This window comes from Lupinus angustifolius, unplaced genomic scaffold, assembly GCF_001865875.1.
Source record: "Lupinus angustifolius cultivar Tanjil unplaced genomic scaffold, LupAngTanjil_v1.0 Scaffold_210_34, whole genome shotgun sequence".
NCBI lineage: Eukaryota > Viridiplantae > Streptophyta > Magnoliopsida > Fabales > Fabaceae > Lupinus > Lupinus angustifolius.
Genome location: NW_017726958.1, coordinates 6,436 through 29,675, shown reverse-complemented (window position 1 = coordinate 29,675; position 23,240 = coordinate 6,436). Strand labels below are relative to the sequence as shown.

At 34.8% G+C, this 23,240-nt stretch overlaps 1 long non-coding RNA gene across 1 annotated transcript; it reads right to left on the bottom strand.

Annotated features, from left to right (window-relative positions):
* Positions 1-5,185: 5,185 nt before the first annotated feature.
* On the bottom strand, positions 5,186-16,072 carry LOC109340622. The gene is made up of 3 exons (XR_002106816.1): positions 16,061-16,072; positions 7,550-7,555; positions 5,186-5,292 (listed from the first exon to the last, which is right to left on the bottom strand). It is a non-coding gene; the product is annotated as an uncharacterized LOC109340622 (long non-coding RNA).
* Between the last annotated feature and the right edge of the window lie 7,168 nt (positions 16,073-23,240).

Sequence of the window (23,240 nt, the reverse complement as noted above, 5' to 3'; positions counted from 1 at the left end):
ACACGCATACACAACCATACAAAACCGAGAGAGCAGTCCATACACAGTTTCTGTAGAGACATATAACATAAGTCTAAGAATACCTACACTTGCAATAACCATATCATAATAAAAGAGTAACATATCGCACCCATAAATCAACGATCTGACAACATACCACACAATTATCAAAAGAGAGCATACCTACATCTACAATCACGTATACATACACCTATAATCATGCATACACAACAAAAATGCATTCTAACAAGCATGTCATATACGCACACACAACCACCGTGAATCACCATCATCGTAAACCATGAACCACACCTCTGTCATCGGTATGAGTCCACGACTCACCTTCATTTTAGCTGGAGGAGATAAAAGGAGGAGAAGAAAGGAGGTGTACCCGACTCACCATCATTTTCGCCGGTGAATGAAGAAAAAGAGAAGATAGGCTTAGGGATTTTGAGCCCTTACCTGTCTTGGGCATGAAGGGCGATGTAGGAAACACTCGCAATCTCAGCTACCTGGTAGCATTTCCTTTCTCCCATGGTGGAGATCCTCGTTTGGTCAGCATCGTGAGGAGGGGATATAGGAGAGGACCATACCTTATACTCCAACTCGTTTCGGTGTTGCGTGGAAGCTAGAACCTCCAGTCATCATTGTCTTCCTCCACTAGTTTGAATCTTAGCCATCGTTGGGGAGGATAAGTGATTGAAGTTTTAGATATTTCAATTCTCTTCCTTTTCACGTTTTAGACATGCGTTAAACATGGAAGGTAACCTCTTCAACCTAACTTCATTTTCCTTTTTTACTTAACCCATTTTTTCCCCTTTATTATATATTTATTTGTTTTATTTGCCCCAATATCATATGTTTAAACAATTACAGTAAGGTGATTGTCAATTAGCATATTTGATATCCCATTACTATTGAGTTACAATGGTATACTCTAATCTAAATTACACTAATATTTGCCTTAATAAAGATTATTTTATCATGTGTATGAATTTTGTGGAATTTTTATAGTAATGTTATGGTTCGAGTCGTCTCTAACTTCTCTGAAAATGGGAAAAAGGTCTACGACCGACACCGTCTCTAAGCTATTAATTCCATATAAAAATATAATTAAAACCTATTTTACCTAAATGAATTATGGAATTTTTATAGTAAGGTGATGGTTCGAATCGTCTCTAACTTTCCTGAAAATGGAAAAAGGTCTACGACCAACACCATCTCTAAGCTATTAATCTCACACAAGGAAATGATTCAAAACTATGTCATCACTGAATTTTATGGGATTTTTATGGTAAGGTTATGGTTCGAGTTGTCTCTAACTTCCTAGAAAATGGGAAGAAGGTCTACGACCAATACCATCTCTAAACTATTAGTTCCATTGAATTAAACCAATCATATACTAAATATTTCAAAATCCACAAAATCAACTCCACCAGATCTATCAATACCAAATCGAAGTTTTCAAATCAATAACAATCAACCAAACTAACCAACCAATTTTCGAACCAAAACTATGTAGTCTTGATTTCCCTATTGCACCCAAGGACAAGTAGGAGCAAGATAAACTCTTGTCAGACACAAATATAAAAAATAAAACATTTCCCTTTAGAAATTAAATTCTTATTAAATAAATTGTTTATGGGTATAAGAGTCCATGTGATTAGCGAGGGTACCATTTTAATATGGGCTGACGGGGTGCTAATACATTTCCTGATCCGTAATCGACTCATGAGCTTATAATCTCTGTTTAAAGTCCACTTTTATCCTAATTGGGCTTACTAGAGAGTTTTCTACGTTTTAATCGCAAAAACTGTAGTGGCGACTCCAAATCAATTGGGAGAGGTAGAAATCGAGTTCGCCTCTTTCTAAGTCGCAGAGCCCGTCTTCCAACCAAAAATCGAGTCACGACAGTTGGCGACTCCACTGGGGACAACCTCTAAGAGAGTCAGACCCGAAGCTGCTAATTCATGGACTTAAATACTCACCTTTTTTACTTGTTTGTTATATTCTAATAATAAATTGTTATGTGCTTTATGTATTTATTGAACTCTATGTTTTAACTATTTTTGTATCTTTTAAGGTGAGGAATTTATTTTTATCAAAAGGTTTATACGCTTCCTCACAAATGAACACAATATACTCGAGTTACATACAGATATACCCTGAACCCGAGTATTAGTGATTAGGATTTGAGATAGAAGGGGCATCTACTTTGCGGTAAATGACTTCGAGTCATATATGGTATTTGCGGAATGAACCACCTAGATCGTTCCCAGTATCATGAGTTAGTGGCTTGGAGGACTCGATCCTTCTTATTTCTAGCCCATTATATTTGGTTTCCTTTCTTTCCAGATTGGATGCAATCTGGTGACCTAGAAGTCTAGAGCTCTTATCAAGTTCACTTTAATCAAGACCTATACCTCCGCCATAGGGTTGTGACCTTTAGACTATTCAAAACCTTGTAAGTGTACATTCTTTAGGACACAGGAAGCATATCACAAATCTTGTCTCTAACCGTTCATGAATTGGGACTTTTGTCCCTTAAAAATGGTCATGCCTGAGTGTTATGAGGATTTCGTTGCACTTTAATGCCCTTGTATCATAAGGACGACTAAATAATTTCCAGTCCATACCATGGGCTAAGCACCCTGAGGATAAATTTTCTTTTCCCAACCATGGGCTAAGCGCCCTATCGATAATTTTCATTCCTTACCATGGGCTAAGCATCCTAGGGATAATTTTAATTTCATTACCTACCATGGGCTAAACGCCCTAGGGATATGTTCTCTTCCATCTTAATAAGCTTAGAGTTATATAATTTAACTCTAAGCTGACCTTAACAATGTAATAAGTGTCAAATTCACCATGACATTTGACTATATTGTAACTGAGGCTATATTTCCGCGAAAAAAGTTCTACAACACCCTAGGGGCATACAAAATGCATTAAGATCACTACATCAAGTTCATTTATACCATTCATCCATACCTATTCATCATTCAAACATTCATACAATAAATAAAACATTCATTCATCTAATCATACAAAAATATATCCTCAAATCATTCATAGATTCATCATAAAAAATCGAAAAAAAAACACTCAAGCATTGCATTTCCTGCACTATCACATATTGCATTTCATACATCATACATTATCTAAAAAGTAAAAATAAAGTGATTCATACACCTTCATCACTCACTAAAAAACAAAGCAAAAAATCATTTCACCAATAACATATCATGCATTGCATACACCACCAAATTCATACTCCAAAGCTTCATACCTATATCAAAATTCATATCCATACAATGCCTTTCAATATCACACACCCTCACAACTCCTAAAAACATCGTCCTAACATAAACAAAATACATGTTCCTCAACAAACCCAAAACAAGTTACATCATTATTACTTCCAAGCACCCTTATAACAATCGTCTTCAATCAAGACTCATGGCATAATCAAATCATGAAAATCAAGTCAGAGTTGACAGTACTCGAGGAATTGACGAGTTATATATTATTTTGAACCCCTATTGCTTTCCCCAAAGACCAGTATCATCAAATGACAAGGAATGCATGTTTTCACTTCGAGAATAGAAATTGAGTTTCCATTGCATATCTTTTTTAAGATTACATACTAGTGCATTGAGCATGCTAATTTATCATCTCATACCTCATACCACAAAACTCATTCCAACAAAAAAAATATAAAAAATCAAACTGAATTAATTCATGCATTAATGTGACATATTTGATTCAATAACTTTAATGAAATGGAGGGTGATGCAAATGTAAGACCCAAAATGGTGCAAATCCTTATGGAAAATCTTTCTGATGACACAAGACATCTTTGAAAATTCCAAACACAAAGAAGATATCCCTAGTCACCCCATTAGAGCCATGGGCATTATGAAAGGAGATTTCTTCTAAATGACCTACAAAATATCAATAACCTTGGGCAGGGTAGTATCTCAACTATTTTCCTTGACATTCAATTACTAAGTAATGACTACCCTCTACCTACATCATTTCCCAATCTAACCGGAGGATTGAAAATCCAAGACAAGTTAAATAAAAAACGTTCATCGGTCAAAGTGTAAAATGAAAAGGTTATAAAAAAGCCTTTTGAGAGTTCAAAAATAAAACTCTTAGGAAAAATTCATGGCAAATAAAAATACACTAGCAATAATCGCCAAAAGGAACAACTCAAATACCTCTCAGCAAGATTATCGATTAAAATATTAGGCTTTCATCTATCACATCACAAAAAATAAAAAAGAATTTAGTACTTGACTGTCATGTTAGAAAATCGTTGAGAATAGGACAATGGAGAAAGGAGAAAATAGAAAGGGGTTTGGGAAACACATTTTCGAGCCTTATCCTTTTTTTGAAACCCTTAGTCAAGCCACGATACAAGCTCAAACAACCTTGTTGAATATATGATTTGCCTAAGAAATGTACTAGGGCAAAGAAATGCTGACTCCAATAAATCTCATTAAGTTTTGATGAAAATATCTCATTTTGAATGCATCAGATTAAATTCTAACCTCTCATCATCATTGTCACCACCACATCAACACTCAAACAAAAATCAAATTTGCATGATCATTACTTTTAGTATTTCTTTTTAAGGAGTTGTGCATGGAAAAAACATATGACAAGTGGAAATTAGAAGAACGGTTGTCAATCCAAACTGGGGCAGTTTATGGGGGCTGATCTCATTTCTCAAATGAAAGTACCAAGAAACCTATACTTGGGGCAAGGCTGAAGTTGCTCATTATGTATTCGTCCAAAATCCCTCAATCAAGCTGAGGCAAGATATTGTGTTCTCACCTTCAAACTTTAAGGGTGACTCATGCTTTCATACATTTACGACAGTCACACTTGAGGTTGTTCAAAAACTAATATAGTCAAAGAAGCGAAAGCAAAAACAAAAAAACAAAAACAAAAAAGAAAGAAGAAAAGAGTGCTAGGTTGAAAACCCGCAAGGGCGACTTAAGAAAAGGAGAGCAATGTTAATTCGAAAACCTGAAAAAGTGATTTAGTATTTAAAAAAAGAAGAAAAAAGAGAGAATTCCATATAGATACCTAGATCAAGTATTCTGGCAAAAAATAGGGAAAATAAAATGAACACTCTCGAGTGCAAATTCACTATTGTTCATCCTCAACCATGCAAACTGGGGCAATTTAGCGGATGATCATACTCTTCCAATAAATTCTTGACAAGATACTGGGGCATTTTATTGGATGATCATACTCTTCCAATAAACTTTTGATAGGACACTGAGGCATTTAATTGATTCACCAACCGTAAATTGAAGCAGTTATTCGAAGGATCAAAGTCATATCAGAGAGCAAGCAAATCATCAAAAAATATGTCAACTAAAGTCAATCATAAAAAGGTTGTGACATTGAAAAGTTTTAATGGTGCTGAAGAGCAGTTTTGAATACAAATGAACAAAATTTTAAAAATTCATTATTCCAAAACTCAATATCATCCACTCATTCAATAATTTTGGTTCATATACCACTTCAACATGCAAACATAACCAAAATTCATATACCACTTCAACATGCAAACATAAACAAAGTTCATATACCACTTCAACATGCAAACATAACCAAAGGTCATACATCACTCAAGACATACATACATATCACTAAATCAAGTCAAGACATACTCTCATACATACAAAACATGCATCATTCTTGCATAACAATACCATCACAGGTGGTTAATAAAATTACCTTACACGCCTAAAACAATGTCAGACCCAGATGCTGAAATGTTATGACATTGCTAGACCTAAACGTTAGAACGTCAAAAGAAAATCATTGTCGGACTCAGACGCCGAAATGTTATGACGTTGCTAGACCCAGACGCTAGAACGTTCTTAAATGAAAAAAACATTGTCGGACCCAGACGCCGAAATGTTATGATGTTGCTAGACCCACATGCTAAAATGTTCTTAAAATGAAAAAGAAAACATTTTCGGACTCAGACGCCGAAATTTTATGACGTTGCTAGACTCAGACGCTAGAATGTTCTTTCAAAAAACATCTCGCTTTACCTTTGTATGTTAATGAATTCCAACAGTACCAAATTTGTGTTCTCGCATCTACCTTTTACCTTATCGAGTTCCAGCCATACTCAATCTGCATTCTCGCACCTACCTTATACCTTATCGAGTTCCAACAGGACCCAACCTGCGTTCTCGCACCTACCTTTTATTTTTATCGAGTTCCAGCAATACCCAACATGCGTTCTCACACCTACCTTTTACCTTATCGAGTTCTAGAAGTATCTAATCTACATTCTCGCACCTACATTTTTACCTTATCGAGTTCCAGCAGTACCCAATCTGCATTCTCGCACCAACATTTTACCTTATCGAGTTCCAACAGTATCCAATCTGTGTTCTTTCACCTACCTTTTACCTTATTGAGTTCCAGCAGTACCCAACCTGCGTTCTCGCACCTACCTTTTATTTTTATCGAGTTCCAGCAGTACCTAACCTGTATTCTCACACCTACCTTTTACCTTATCGAATTCTAGCAGTACCCAATATGCATTCTCGCACCTATCTTTTACCTTATCGAGTTCCAACAGTACCCAATCTGTGTTCTCACACCTACCTTTTACCTTATCGTGTTCCAATAGTATCAAATCTAAGTTCTCGCACCTACCTTTTAATTTTTTCGAGTTCCAGCAGTACCCAACCTGCATTCTCGTAACTACCTTTTAATTTTTTCAAGTTCCAGCAGTACCCAACCTGCATTCTTGCACCTACCTTTTATTTTACCGAGTTCCGACCGTACCCGACCAGTGTCCTTGCATATACATTGTTACTTTATCGAGTTCCGGCAGTACCTGATCTGCATTCTCGTTGTTTTCCAGGACCCTGAGCCTGATGTGCTTTCAATCTATCTTCCCATGTCCCCGAGCCTGAAGTGCTTTCAATCAATCTTTCCAAGATCACATACCTGATGTGAATTTCCGAGTTCCGGCAGTACCCGACGTGTGTTCTCATACTAAAAAGCTTTGCTTTCCATGACCCCGAGCCTGATGTGCTTCCAACCAATCTTTCCAGGACCCCGAGCTTGACGTGAATTTCCAAGTTTCGGAAGTACCCAACCTACATTCTCGTATTAAAAAGCTTTGCTTTCCACGACCCCGAGCCTGATGTGCTTCCAACCTATCTTTCCAGGACCCCGAGCCTGATGTGAATTTTCGTGTTCCGGTAGTACCCGATCTGCGTTCTCGTAGTAAAACCTTTGCTTTCCTGGACCCCGAGCTTGATGTGCTTCCAACCAAACTTTCCAGAACCCTGAGCCTGATGTGCTTCTAACCAATCTTTACAAGACCCCGAGTCTGTTATGCTTCCAACCAATCTTTCCAGGACCCCGAGCCTGATGTGAATTTCCGAGTTCTGGTAGTACCCAACTTGAGTTCTCACTCTAAGTGTTGCATTGTGATCATTGTTTTGGCCTCGACAAAATTATTGTTTATTTCTTTACCGGTTACTTACTATCATAGCACACAAACCTCGCTTTGATTGTTATCAAGTAAGCAACAAGTAAAGAGAGACAACTGTGAACACTCAATTTTTTCCGGCCTATTCACAAAATAAACAAAAAAAATAAAAAAAAGGTTTTAGAAACAACAAACAAGAAATAAAAAATAATTTTTTTTGATGTTCCAAAAATCAATTTTATCTTTGAAACATAATTACCAATGATTTCATTCGAATTAATAATTGTTAGTTTCTAAACTTATTCAGAAATTAATTAACAATTTCAATCATTAACCAACCGTTTCCTTTTCAATAAATAAATAAATAAAAAATGCTATCAGATGTAGTGTTGTAAACGTTACAAATACCATAGTAATGCACCAGCCTCCTATCCCATTAGGCATGATTGAAGAGTGGGTCTTTATCTTTATAAATATTTATACTAAGATCTTGAAGGGGATAAGTTTTATCTCTCTCATTGTGCCTGCCAAGTACATGTATTGTACCTACCAAACTTATTGCACCTTTTACATTCTGTACGCTTTTAACCTCTCAATTCCCTCACCCCACGTATACACTTCAATTCTTCTATTTTTATCACACACGCAGTTACAAAAGAGAGAAAGACGAAACATAACAAAAGGAATAAGAAACGGAAGTGACAAAAGAAGTATGAAGAGAGTGAGATCATAGAGTTATAAAAGGGGGAGAGTTTGCCTAACTTCAGGCTCTCACATACACATAATGGTTGCTAGAATTTCTACCTCCACTTAAATCTCCAGCTTTACCTTCTAAATAGTTTCACACATGCACTGCCATATTTCAACAAAAAACCCACACCTAATTTTCTGACAAACTGTGCGAGTTTCTCAGAATAATAAAAAATCATAACATGATCCTAATGGTTATATCGATCATTTCATTTCACCATCACCATCTCCATCACTCTCACTCTTCTTATCTGCAACATCCATCATCCTTAAACAGTGCACCTCTTCAACTAAACCATCTCTTTATTTCAACCTTTACCTTTTCATTCCTTCTCCTTATGGCTACTGATGGTTTCAGACCCTACCATGTTCTTCAACAAAGCAGAAGATAAAAGCTTAGAGTTCTAGCTCATAACCAACCTACTTTTGTTTCTTAGTTCACATCCTTATAACATCTCTTTAATCTTTCACTCATTCCATTTGATTTGTTAACTTCTCCAAAACAACAAGGTCACATGGTGTTCCACAATAATAATATTACCCTTTCTAAAGAAAACCAAGGTTATAGTAATGGTGAGAAGGAAGAAGGTTTCAATTTTATGATGGGTTTTTTAAGGGTTGTGAATGCTTCTTCTTGTTCTTCTTCTTCATACTTGGATTCTTCAATTCAAGTTATTAACAATCACCTTTTTCTTTATAACCAATCGTCCAACCTCAAAGCTTTCAAAGCCTTAGTAGTAGTGAAATGATGATGTTTAAGCCCAAACCATTGTCTTTGTCCCTCTCATTTCACATCAACAACAATAATACTCAATACCCATATGGTTGTGGCTCAAATGAAGTAATTTCGAGGAACACAGTTCCACTTGGACCTTTTATTGGTTATGCTATGATATTGAAGGGGTCTAGGTTCTTGAAGCCTCTACAACAATTATTGGGAGAGGTATGTGGTTTTGGGTTTCATGGAATTTACACTGAAAAGATTGATGTTGGTGCAACTTTGATGGAGCCAACTCCTACAGAGAGTTTAAATGCTAGTGGAATAGTTGGTATGGATGTTGATCCAATTGAGGATAGAAGTGAGACTAAGAAGCAGAAGCCAAGGCTGTTAACCATGCTAAGATATTCAATGGTGCTAAAGCTAATTTCTTATCATATCAAAATAATCACTTTGCAATCAAATCCATGCAATGTCCTACGAGAACCATTTAAGCAAATGCCAAATATGCCATTAGCCCATAGGTATATTTCCAATTCCTTATCTCCCTTTTTTATCTTTTCATTTGTTTTATATCTCCATAATAATATAATAATAATTAATAAATATTTTTTACAATAGTAATTAATTGACAAATTAAGATTAAATATTTAATATATATTTTATGGAATTTTTATCGTAAGGTAATGGTTCGAGTCGTCTCTAACTTCTCCGAAAATGAGAAGAATGTCTACGACCAACACCGTCTCTAAGCTATTAATTCCATATTAAAAAATATAATGAAAACCTCTTTTTACCTACATGAATTTTATGGGATATTTATAGTAAGGTTATGGTTCGAGTTGTCTATAACTTCCTTGAAAATGAGAAGAAGGTCTACGACCAATACTCTCTCTAAACTATTAGATCCATTGGATTAAAACAATCAGATACTAAATATTTCAAAATCCACAAAATCAACTCCACCAAATCTATCAATACCAAATGATTTTCAAATCAATAGCAATCAACTAGACAAACCAACAAATTTTCGAACCAGAACTACGTAGTCTTGATTTCCCTATTGCACCAAGGGAAACGTAGGAGCAAGATAAACTCTTGTGAGACACAAATATAAAAAATAAAATATTTTGTTTTAACAATTAGATTTTTAATGAATTTGTAAGGGTATAAAAATCCATGTGATTAGCGAGGGTACCGTTTTAATACGGGCAGACGGGGTGCTAATACCTTCCTCGATCCGTAATAGACTCCCGAGCTTAAAATCTCTGTCAAAGACCAAATTATCCTAATCGGGCATAAAGAGAGTTTTCTACGTTTTAACCCCAAAAAACATAGTGGCGACTCCAAATCAATTGGGAGAGGTAGAAATCGAGTTCACCTCCTTCCAAGTTACGGAGCCCGGTCTTCCAACCGTAAATCGGGTCACGACAGCTAGCGACTCCACTAGGGATAACCCATAAGAGAGTCAGGCCTAAAGCCGCTAATTCATGGAATTAAATAACCACCTTTTTTTACTTGTTTTATTAAAATAATAATTTATTATGTGCTTTATTTGTTTTATTTATTTATTGAGTTGTCTGTCTTAACTAGTTTTATATCTTTTGGGGTGGGAAATTTATTTTTAACAAAGGTTTGTATGTTGTCCCACACACGAACGCAATACACTTGACTTACACACTCATATGCCCTGAAGTCGGGTATTAGTGATTATGATTTGAGATAGAAGGGACATCTGCTTTGCTGGTAAATGACTTCGAGTCATATCTGGTATTGGTGGAATGGACCACCCAAATCGTTCCCGGTATCATGAGTTAACGGCTTGGAGGGCTCGATCTTTCTCATTTCTAACTCATGGTATTTGGTGTCCTTTCTTTGGGGATTGGATGCGATCTGGTGACCTAGAAGTCTAAAGCTCTTATGAGTCCACTTTAATCAAGACCTAGTACCTCCACCATAGGGTTGTGACCTTTGGACTATTCAAAACCTTGTAAGTATACCTTCTTTAGGACACGGGAAGCATACCTAAATTTTGTTCATCCTCATTCATAAATTGAGACTTTTGTCCCTAAAAAGTCTTCATGCCTGAATGATACGAGGATGTCATTCCATAGGGATGGCTAAATAATTTCCATTCCCTACCATGGGCTAAGCGCCCTAGGGATAACTTTCATTCCCTACTATGGGCTAAGCGCCCTAGGGATAATTTTCATCCCCTACCATAGGCCAAGCGCCCTAGGGACAATTCTCATTCCCTATCATGGGCTAAAGGCCCTAGGGATTATTTTCATACACTACCATGGGGTCAACGCCCTAGGGACAATTTCATACCTTCCAATGGGCTAAACGCCTAAGGGATATGTTTTTTGTCATCTTAATAAACTTGGAGTTATATCATTTAACTCTGAAGTGGCCTTAAAAATATGTAGATGTCAAGTCCACCATGACATTTTACTATATTGTAACCGAGGCTATATTTCCCCTAAATAGGATCTATCACACCCTAGGGGCATTCAAAATGCATTGACGTCACTACATCAAGTTCATGTATATCATTCATTCACACATTCATCACAATATACATTATCCTAACGTTCATCAAAAATAAAAAATATCAATGATTCATCCATGCATTCATACATACATTCAGAAACAAAAAAAAGCAAAAAATAAAATTTCATCATTCAAATATTCATCAAAAAAAAAAATATCATGCATCATTCAATCATTCATAAAAAAAGTAAACATTCCAAAATTCATACAAGAAATAAACATTCATTAATTTAATCATACAAAAAATATATCCTCCACTCATGCATGGATTCATCATAAAAAAATCATAAAAAAAAATCACTCAGGCATTGCATTTCCTGCACTATATCATACATTATCTAAAAAGTAAAAATAAAGTGATTCATACACCTTCATCACTCACTAATAAACAAACAAAAAATCATTTCACCATTGCATTTTCATGCAATAACATATCATGCATTCCATACACCACCAAATCCATACTCCAAAGCTTCATACCTATAGCAAAATTCATATCCATACAATGCCTTTCAATACCATACACTCTCACAACACCCAAAACACCGTCTTAACACAAACAAAATACATGTTCCTCAACAAACCCAAAACAAGATACATCATTTTTCTGATATCTTTTATTTCTCTTCAAAAATCTAATTTTAAATGACCATAAAAAGAGTAAATATTAATAAACATTGTCAAGAACATTGTCTTATTTATTAAATAAATAAAATGTATTGTTTAGTTGGTTATACATACTTTTAGTTATCAAAAGTTTAAATGAGTTCAGTTTAAATATGAGTATAATATATTGATAGTCAATATAAAGATTTATACATACTAGATATATAATTCATCATTCATTTATATTATTCGTTTTCAAGAGATAATGATAATTAAACATGAATTATAGATAATATAGTGACAATATATAAAACACATACATTGTCATTGCTATATTATTTTCTCTTTAATATTTATCTTTTTAATTTTTGAGAAAAATTGTATACATTGACAATGTAGTAGTTTTTACATTGTCGTTGTATCATCCACCATTCGTTTTCAATCATCATTGAATGTTGAATAAAAGTAATGCAAATGAATTGTAAGTAATGCAATAACTATATATAAATCTTTACATTACTAATACATAGATATTACACTCTTAAATTTTTGCCTATAAAAAATATGTGAGCAGGATCCGATCCTACTCACTCACTAGGTATGGCCCGATCATGGTCAGGTCTGAATAAGGTCGGGTCTCATCGGTAGGGATGGCAACAGGCACGGGCGGGCACAGGTAGTAGCTACCCACTACCCGTTTCGAAATAGGGGAGCAATACCCATACCCGTACGGGTACCCGCTGTGGGTTTTTTGCGGGTATTTTTGTGTACCCGCAGGTAAAACGGGTACCCGCAGGTTTTCTATATTTTAATCGAATTTCTAATTTCCTATTTCTATTATGTTTTAAATGAGATGAAATTTAATTATTTTTGTGTATTTTGAATGAATAGTTGGCAAAAATGCTAAATCTAATGAAATTTTCTGTTTTGGTGGTTTGCAATTCTCAAACAAAAAACATATATTTTCCCTTGTAAGACATGTGTGTTTTTACACATGAAATAATATTTGTAGTGTATTTCAACACCAAATTAAAAAGATATAAACAATGTAAAAAGATGTAAACAAAGTAAAAGGAAAAGATGTAAACAAAGTAAAAGGAAAAGATGTAAACAAAGTAAAAGGAAAAGATGTAAACAAAGTAAAAGGAAAAGATGTAAACAAAGTAAAAGGAAAAGATGTAAACAAAGTAAAAGGAAAAGATGTAAACAAAGTAAAAGGAAAAGATGTAAACAAAGTAAAAGGAAAAGATGTAAACAAAGTAAAAGGAAAAGATGTAAACAAAGTAAAAGGAAAATATGTACATAGTGTAATGAAGATTATGATAGTATATTTTTTATTTTAATTAAAAATAATATAGTACTCATCGGGTCTAGCGTCGGGCTCGGGTTCAAAAATTAGATCTGATCAATAATATTTAGGATCAGGTATGGACCAAGCATGACTCGTCCCGACCCGTCCCATGATCATTCACTCATCATATTTATATGTGTCTTATTTAAATTTGTACAAAGTTATATCACTTTTTGGTTGAAAATATTATTGATTCTCTAATTGTTTCATCATATATACATGATTAAAAATATATATACATATATCATTTTATATATCAAATTATATATTCATAATAATAAATAATATTGAGAAGACTTTATCTAAAATGAGTATGTATGGTATTTAGTCGGGTCTATGATTGAGTTGGGTTTAAAGGCTGACCTAGTCGATAATTAGGAGTCGGGTCTATGATTAGTTCTGGGTACAAAACAATGGTCAGGCCAACATTTAGGGTCGGGTAAGGACAAGTCTTAACTCATCATAACTCAGCTCATGCTCACCCCTAAGTAATACTAGATATTAGCCATGCAACATTACAAATATGACATAAAATATGGAAATATTAAGCACCCTAGGGATAATTTTAATTTCATTTCCTACCATGGGCTAAACGCCTTAGGAATATGTTCTCTTCGATCTTAATAAGCTTAGAGTTATATCATTTAAATCCAAGATCACCTTAACAATATAATAAGTGTCAAATTCACCATGACATTTTAGTATATTGTAACTGAGGCTATATTTCTGCTAAAAAAGGTCTACAACACCCTAGGGGCATACAAAATGCTTTGAGATCACCACATCAAGTTCATTCATACCATTCATCCATACATATTCATCATTCAAACAATAAATAAAAAATTCATTCATCTAATCATACAAAAATATATCCTCAACTCATGCATGGATTCATCATAAAAAATCGAAAAAAAATCACTCAGGCATAGCATTTCCTTCACTATCACATATTGCATTTCATATATCATACATTATCTAAAACGTATTAATAAAGTGATTCATACACCTTCATCACTCACTAAAAAACTAAGCAAAAAATCATTTACCATTGCATTTTCATGCAATAACATATCATGCATTGCATACACCACCAAATCCATACTCAAAAGCTTCATACCTATATCAAAATTCATATCCATACAATGCCTTTCAATATCATACACCCTCACAACGCCCAAAATACCGTCCTAACACAAACAAAATACATGTTCCTCAAGAAGCCCAAAACAAGTTACATCATTATTACTTCTAAACACCCTTATAACAATCGTCTTCAATCAAGACTCATGGCATAATCAAATCAAGAGAATCAAGTTAGAGTTAACAGTACTGGAGGAATTGACGAGTTATATCTTATTTTGAACCCCTATTGCTTTCCCCAAAGACCAGTATCATCAAATGGAAAGTAATGCATGTTTTCACTTCGAGAATAGAAATTGAGTTTCCATTGCATATCTTTTTAAAGATTACATACTAGTGCATTGATCATGCTAATTTATCATCTCATACCTCATACCACAAATCTCATTCCAACAAAAAAAATATCAAAAATCAAAATGAATTAATTCATGCATTAATGTTAGATATTTGATTCAATAACTTTAATGAAATGGAGGGTGATACAAATGTAAGACCCAAAATGGTGCAAATCCTTATGGCAAATCTTTCTGATGACACAAGACATATTTGAAAATCCCAAACATAAAGAAGATATCCCTACTCACCCCATTTGAGCCATATGCATTATGAAAGGAGATTTCTTCTAAATGACCTACAAAATATCAATAACCTTGGGCAGGGTAGTATCTCAATTGTTTTCCTTGACATTCAATTATTAAGTAATGACTACCCTCTACCTACATCATTTCCCAATCTAACCCGATGATTGAAAATCCAAGACAAGTTAAATAAAAAATGTTTATCGGTCAAAGTGTAAAAGGAAAAGGTTACAAAAAAGTCGGTTGAGAGTTTAAAAATAAAACTCTCAGGAAAAATTCATGGCAAATAAAAATACACTAGCAATGATCGCCAAAAGGAACAACTCAAATACCTCTCGGGAAGATTATCGCTGAAAATATTAGGCTTTCATTTATCACATCACCAAAAATAAAAAAAGAATTTAGTACTTGACTGTCATATTAGAAAATCGTTGAGAATATGACAATGGAGAAAAGAGAAATGAGAAAGTAGAAAGGGGTTTGGGAAACACAATTTCGAGCCTTATCCTTTTTTTGAAACCCTTAGGCAGACCACGATACAAGCCTAAAAGACCTGGTTGAGGATGTGATTTGCGTAAGAAATGTCCTAGGGCAAAGAAATGCTGACTCCAATAAATATCATAAAGTTCTGATGAAAATTTTTCATCTTTAATACATCGTATTAAATTTCAATCTCTTATCATCATCGCCACAACCACATCAACACTCAAATAAAGAATCCAAGTTTGCATGATCATTGTCTTTAGTATTTCTTTTAAAGAGTTGTGCATGGAAAAAACATATGACAAGTGAAAATCAGAAGAACAGTTGTCAATCCAAACTAGGGCAGTTTATGGGGATTGATCTCATTTCTCGAATGAAAAGACCAAGAAACCTATAACTGGGGCAAGGCTGAAGTTGTTCATTATGGATCAATCTCTAACCCTCTACCAAGTAGGGACAAGATCTTGTGTCCTCGCCTTCAAATTTTAAGGGTGACTCATGCTTTCATGCATTTATTATTGTCACTTGATGGTGTTCAAAAATAGCCAAAAGAAAAAAAAAGAATAAAGAGTGCTAGGTTGAAAACCTACAAGGGCGACCTAAAAAATGAGAGCAGTGCTAAGTCGAAAACCTTCAACGGCGACTTAGCATAATAAAAAAGGAGAGAATTCCTGACAAATACCTAGATAAGGTATTCTGGGCAAAAATTAGGGAAAATAAAATGAACATCCTTGAATGGAAAGTTCATACATCATCTTCAACAATGCAAACTGGGGAAATTTATTAGATGATCATACTCTTCCAATAAATTATTGACAAGATATTGAGGCAGTTTATTGCACGATCAAATTCTCCCAATAAACTCTTCACAAGACACTGGGGCACTATAATTGATTCACCTACCGCAAACTGGGGAAGTTCCTCGAAGGATCAAAGTAACCTCAGAAAGCAAGCAAATGTGTCAACTAAAGCCAGTCATAAAAAGATTGTGAAACTGAAAAGTTCTGAGGGTGCCGAAGAGCAATTTTGAAGACAAATGAACAAAAAAATTCCAAATTCAGTGTTCCAAAACTCAATATCATCCACTCATTCAATAATTGTTGCTCATACACCACGAAAACATGCAAACATCACCAAAGTCCATACATTACGACAACATGCAAACATCACTAAAGTCCATACATTACTTCAACACGCAAACATCACCAAAGTTTATAGACCCCTTCAACATGCAAACATAACTAATATTCATACACCAATTCATCATGCAAACATATCTAAAGTTCATACATCACTCATGACATACATATATATCACCAAATCAAGTCAAGACATACTCTCATACATATAAAGCATGCATCATTCTTGCATAACCACACCATGATAGGTGACCAATCAAATTACTTTCCACACCAAAACCTTCCTTAAGGCAGCATGGGTGCCTCAACAAATACCTGATCCTTATGGCAACATGGGTGCCTCAGCAAATACCTGATCTTTATGGCAACACGGGCGCCTCAGCAAATCCCTGATCTTTATGGCAACACGGAAGCATGTGTGCCTCAACAAATCCTTGGTCCACCAGGGAAGCATCGACCTGCATTCTCGTTTAAAACCTTTTCTTTCGAGGACCGCGAGCCTGATGTGCTTCCAACCAAGCTTTCTAGGACCCCGACCTGATGTGCTATCAAACCAGTCTTTCCAGGACCCTGAGCCTGATGTGATATAAAACATTTGCTTTCCAAGACCCCGAGCCTGATGTGCTATGAAACTAGTCTTTTTAGGACCCCGAGCCTGATATGATATAAAACCATTGCTTTGCAAGACCCCGAGCCAGATGTGCTATCAAACCAGTCTTTCCGGGACCCCGAGCCCGATGTGCTACCAAACTAGTCTTTCCAAGAACCCGAGCATGATGTGCTATCAAACCAAACTTTTTAGGATCCCGAGCCAAATGTGCTTCAAACTAATCTTTCCATGACCCCGAGCCTGATGTGAATTTTCGAGTTCCAGCAGTATCCGACCTGCGTTCTCGCACCTACCTTTAATTTTTATCGAGTTCCAACAGTACCCAACCTGCGTTCTCGCACCTACCTTTAATTTTTATCGAGTTCCAGCAGTACCCAACCTGCATTCTCACACCTACCTTTTACCTTATCGAGTTCCAGCAGTATCCAATCTATATTGTCGCACCTACCTTTATTTTACCTTATGGAGTTCTAGCAGTAACCAACCTGTGTTCTCACACCTACCATTTAATTTTTTCGAGTTCTAGCAGTACCCAACGTGCATTCTCGCACCTACCTTTTATATTTTTCAAGTTCCAGTAGTACCCAACCTACATTCTCGCACCTACCTTTTATTTTTATCGAGTTCCAGCAGTACCCAACCTACATTCTCACACCTACTTTTTACCTTATCGAGTTCCAGCAGTACCCAACCTGCATTCTTACCTACCTTTTACCTTATCGAGTTCCAGCATTATCCTATCTGTGTTGTCACACCTACCATTTTATACCCTACGGAGTTCTAGCAGTAACCAACTTGCGTTCTCGCTTTACTTTTTTATGTTATCAAGTTCCGAAGGTACCCTACCTGCATTCTCGCACCTACCTTTTTATTTTATCGAGTTCAAGCAGTACCCAGCGTGCGTTCTCGCACCTACCTTTTTATTTTTTCGAGTTCCAGCAGTACCCAACCTGCATTCTCGCTTTACCTTTTTATGTTATCGAGTTTCGGAGGTACCCTACCTACATTCTCGCACCTACCTTTTTATTTCATCAAGTTCCAGCAGTACCAAACATGCGTTCTCGCACCTACTCGTTATTTTATCATGTTCCGGCAATACCTAACATGCGTTCTCGAATTTACCATTAATATCTCGAGTTCCATAAGTATCCATATGTTATTGTATCTAAAGTAGAATTTAGATCATTATCTCGGCCTTGACAAAATTAATGTTCATTTCTTTACTGGTTACTTACTATGATAACATACGAGCTTCAGTTTGCTTGTTCTCAAGTATGCAACAATTAAAGAGGGACAACTATGAACACCCAATTTTGTCCGAGCTATTTGTAAAATAAAAATATATATAAACTTTCAAGAAAAAAAAGGCTTCATATTCTTTGGCTTTAATAGAAATTTGGAAGGATTGTATTATGTCTGAGAACCAATGTTATTATCTTTGGCTATTTGATTGTTAAACTATTATTTAGAAAATATCAAAACAAAACAATGCACAAAAACGGAACAGAGGAAAACCCTGCAAACTCCTATGTTATTGAGAGCTACCTAATTACATGAAGGACATTGAATATATCCTACGTTATTACAAGAGTCAATTGGTCTCTCAAAGAAGCTCTCTTTAAGCATCTTTCGTTGGCATAATGAAACCTTAAATGTTTTGACGCACTTAATTGGGTTTCTTCTATTTCTGGATTGACCCTGGCGAATTTAATGAAGCCTCGGGTGGTGGATCTGCTAGACCAACTCACCAGGTCTTCTTTTCTTCATGTACGGACAAAAAACCTTTCTCATAACTTCCAAAGATCTTCTCCTGGACGCTGATACTGCAGTAGCACTAAAGATTCAAGAACTTGAGATGCAAAGGAGAATAGCTTGTATGAATAAGGCATTGGCAGAGGCTCGAGTTGATTCAAAATACATAGATCAAATGCCAACACCTAGCTCCTCAAGTTCTCACGTTCCAGAACACCATATATCTCATACCTTCTCAAGAACTATGTGCATAGAAAGTTGTAATACAACACATAATGCATAATCAAATACGAACAAGGCTCTTATCACCCTATATGAATACCAAGGAGATGAGATAACCATAAAAGATATACAAACCTAAACCAATGTTTGGAACAAAGATGCATTGACTTCAGCTAGTAATAAGAAGCATATAAGGAAGAAAAAACAGACTGAGATAAAGTCAAGCATACAATGAACTATACGCAGGCAGCAAATCCAGTGTGGTTGGGAAGAATAATCAGAGGCATAATGGTTTAACCAATTACTACTCAATTTCAGTTACACATTTTAAAAGACAGTCAGCACAATTCCAGGCGGCCCTCAACAGATATAATGCAACTGTACTATTTCAGTTACAATCATTGGCAGACAAAGAACCTCTCAACAATTACATAGGCTCATAATCAACATAAATGGGATTAATTATTGAGTAGTTTCAGAAAGAATAATCAGTTAGGGAACAATCAAAGCAATCAACAAAGGCAAACATATAAATATCAAGAGCATTAATGGGATTGATCCAAGGAGTCAGCCATTGATTACAAAAGAAAATCTCAAAACGACACAAATCTGGAATTATTTCAGTTACTAAATGGCCATATTCATTGATAACTTCAAGTGCATTAAATCAGGAAATGAACAGATCATGGTAGGTTACATATTTTTGATAGATCAGAGGGTTTTCAAAAGCCAACTAGTGACCTATAACCAGATAATAAAAGGGGTTAGCACTGAAGACCAGAGAAGACACACACATACACAACCATACAAAAACCAGAGAGTAGTCCATACACAATTGCTATAGAGACATATAACATAAGTCTAAGAATACCTACACTTGCAATAACCATATCATAATCTAAGAGTAACATATCACACCCATAAATCAACAATCTGACAACAGACCACACAATTATCAAAAAAGAGCATACATACATATACAATCATGTATATATACACCTATAATCGTGCATACACAACAAAAAGGCATTCTAACAAGCATGTCATATACACACACACAACCACCGCAAATCACCATCATCATAAACCACGTACCACACCTCTGTAATCGGAATGAGTCCACAACTCACCTTCATTTTTGCTGGAGGACACAAAAGGAGGAGAAGAAAGGAGGTCTACCCGACTCACCATCATTTTCGCCAGTGAATGAAGAAAAAGAGAAGATAAAGGCTTAGGGATTTTGATCCTTTACCTGATTTGGGCATGAAGGGCGGTATAGGAACCCCTCTCAATCTCAGCTACCTGGTAGCATTTCATTTCTCCCATGGTGGAGATCCTTGTTTGGTCAGCGTCGTGAGGAGGGGATAGAGGAGAGGACCATACCTTATACTCCAACTCGTTTCGGTGTTGCATGGAAGCTAGAACCTCTCACCATCATTGTCTTCCTCCTCCAGTTTGAATCTTAGCCATTGTTGGGGAGGATAAATGATTGAAGTTTTAGGGATTTCAATTCTCTTCCTATTCACGTATTAGACATGCGTTAAACAGGGAAGGTAACCTGTTCAACCTAACTTCATTTTCCTTTTTTACTTAGCCCATTTTTTATTCCTTTATTATATATTTATTTGTTTTATTTGTCCCAATATCATATGTTTAAACAATTACAGTAAGGTGATTTTCAATTACCATATTTGATATCCCATTACTATTGAGTTAGAATGGTATACTCTAATCTAAATTACAATAATATTTGTCTTAATAAAGATTATTTTATCACGTGTATGAATTTTATGGCATTTTTATAGTAAGGTTGTAGTTCGAGTCGTCTCTAACTTCTCTGAAAATGGGAAGAAGGTCTACGACCAACACCGTCTCTAAGCTATTAATTGCATATAAAAATATAATCAAAACCTATTTTACCTAAAGGAATTATGGAATTTTTATAGTAAGGTCATGGTTCAAATCGTCTCTAACTTCCCTGAAAATGGAAGAAGGTTTACGACCAACACAATCTCTAAGCTATTAATCTCACACAAGGAAATGATTCAAAACTATGTGATCACTGAATTTTATGGGATTTTTGTGGTAAGGTTATGGTTCGAGTTGTCTCTAACTTCCTCGAAAATGGGAAGAAGATCTACGATCAATATCATCTTTAAACTATTAGTTCCATTGAATTAAAAGAATCAGATACTAAATATTTCAAAATTAACAAAATCAACTCCACCAGATCTATCAATACCAAATCGACATTTTCAAATCAATAACAATCAACCAAACTAACCAACCAATTTTCAAACCATAACTATGTACTCTTGATTTCCCTATTCCACTCAGGGATATGTAGGAGCAAGATAAACTCTTGTCAGACACAAATATAAACAATAAAATATTTCCCTTTAGAAATTAAATTCTTATTATATAAATTGTTGAAGGGTATAAGATTCCATGTGATTAGCGAGGGTACCGTTTTAATAAGGGCGAACGGAGTGCTAATATCTTTCTCGATTCATAATCAACTCCCGAGCTTAGAATCTCTGTTTAAAGACCACTTTAACCCTAGTTGGGCTTACTAGAGAGTTTTCTACGTTTTAACCGCAAAAAACATAGTGGCGACTCCAAATCAATTGGGAGAGGTAGAAATCAAGATCGCCTCTTTCTAAGTTGTTGAGCCAGTTTTCCAACTGGAAATCGGGTCGCGACACCTTTTTTGTACCAAAAAAGAGAATTAAAATGTTTTTTTTTATTTGATGTACATTATATTATAATTTTCTGTATTATTATAATGTTCAATTTAAAATAAGATGTATTAGAGATAGTTATCTAAGATTATATGGTTTATTGTAGAAATAAAAAATGTTAATGACAAAAATAAGAAAGTAAAAATTATACCATGGTGATAGTTAATTCATCTTTTGGAGTATTTATTTGTAGTATAAATATCGTCTTCATTTTATGAGTCTCATTAAAATTTATCAAATAATATAAAATTCGTGTATAAAATAGTATATCAAATGTTCTATTTCTGTTAACGATATTTTTCAGGAATATCAATCACAAACCTAAAAAATAATTAGTTTCTTACCCATATAGTAAGGGATACTCTTGGTTGTAACAAAAAAGTATAATATAAGAATTCATTGATTACTATAATGAAAATGTTTTGATATATTTTATGAAAAACATCATTTAATGTTACTATTTATAATTAATGTTTTTAAATAGTAATAAATATATTCATTTAAATTATTAAATAACAATAAATATATGTATTAAAATCTCATTTATTACTTGAGTTGTACAATCCTTATATAGTAAAAATTCTTAGAAAAGAATTATTTTCTTAGAAGAAAGAAATAAATAATCTTTAATTTAATTATATTTTTACACATCTTTAAATGCACAAATGTCATCCAGAGAAAAATGAAGAGTAATTGCCAACCAAAAGTAAGAGAGTTGGAGTAGAAGCTCTAAATGAAACAAGATATGTGAGATGTAATTAATTCTTTTTGTATATACTAGTGTGTCAAAAGGCACTTCGTGTCTGCCGACCCGAGTTCTTATTTTATGTTATTAAATGTTTTTATTATGTATTATTTTATTATATATATATATATATTTTTAGAGAATTAACCAACAATACATTGGTCTAATTGTGTAAGGCCATTTAGATCCCAAATGGGATGGTTCGATTCCTGAGAGTGATACTTGTTGTAATGGGCAATCACGAATCCAAAAATGATTTGTTCCTTACCCTTTTTAGGTAAGGGGTACTCTTAGTAGTAAAAAAAACAGAATAATATATTTTTTTCATTGGATCTACTTTATGTTATAAGTTTTTGTATTTATTATGAT